Raw genomic sequence first — 1,203 nt, forward strand, 5'->3', positions numbered from 1 at the left:
GAATGGAAATTAGTACTACTCTCGCAATTGACTCTAAACCCATATGCCTTTCTATTTTATTTCAAATGCGTCCCTAGCAGTAACATTGTGGGTCCTTTTTTTATAACTACATTTTGCTCTTGATTGTTGAATTTATTTCAGTATTTATCTGTTACTAGCTCCTGAGCAAAAAAAAGTGTCCACTTAGTTTTTTTTTTTTTTGATAAAAAAAAATGTCCACTTATTAAATTAGAAATAATTAAACTTATTTTTTTAGATTTTTCCCTATTAAGTGTTATGTAGTCAAATCCCAATGTCTATTTAATTAGGGGTAGTTTAGTTAATTTACATATTTTTTTTAAAGTAAATAGTTTCTTAAGGGGTGTAACATTTGACTAAGTGGACTCTTTTTTTATCCGGAGGGAGTAACATTTTAGTAAATAAGGACAAGTTTGAGTGCTTTTCAAGTTTCTAAGAAAAGGTGATGTGCTCAAGGTCACGTGCTAGGAAATCAATCAATGCCATATGGAAGATATGGGACCCACAGTATTAGGGGTGTCAATAGTTTCGTAAAAATCGACTTAACCGCTAGAACCGAATTGTACCAAACCGATCATTAGAATATTTTAATAAAACCGACGATTTTTATATAAATTAACCGTACCGAAAAATTGGATAGGTTTTTTATTTTATAAAAATAAACCGAAAAAATATCGAACCGTACCGAATACATTTATGTGTAAAATATATTTTATATATTAAGTTTAAATTCATAAGACAATAAATTTTTCGCCTTGTAACTGTGGTGACTACAAGTTGGCAACAAATAATTAACACTTAAGTCCCAACTTCGAAACCCGTTGTGTTACCCCTATTAAAACTAAATTAGTTCTACCACCCCGAATCGTAACCAATAAGTTACAAGGTATTCCAGTGATGTTGAGTAGAAAGCTACAATGTATTAGATATCTATCCTCTCGTATAATTTAAGTTTTTTTACTGGATACTGAATTTTATTAGACTCAATCTTATGTCTCGCTCGTGTGATCTAAATTTTTTGTCTTTATTTAATATTAGTGGGATGAATCTATATTCTTGTAGTGATTCATGTTTTCTTGATTCTTCACATTTTAAACAATATATATATATATATATATATATATATATATATATATATATATATATAAAGTTTTTGCCAAAGTCTTATACAAGTATGCATGATAT

The sequence above is a fragment of the Lycium barbarum genome, chromosome 4, assembly GCF_019175385.1.
Source record: "Lycium barbarum isolate Lr01 chromosome 4, ASM1917538v2, whole genome shotgun sequence".
Lineage (NCBI taxonomy): Eukaryota > Viridiplantae > Streptophyta > Magnoliopsida > Solanales > Solanaceae > Lycium > Lycium barbarum.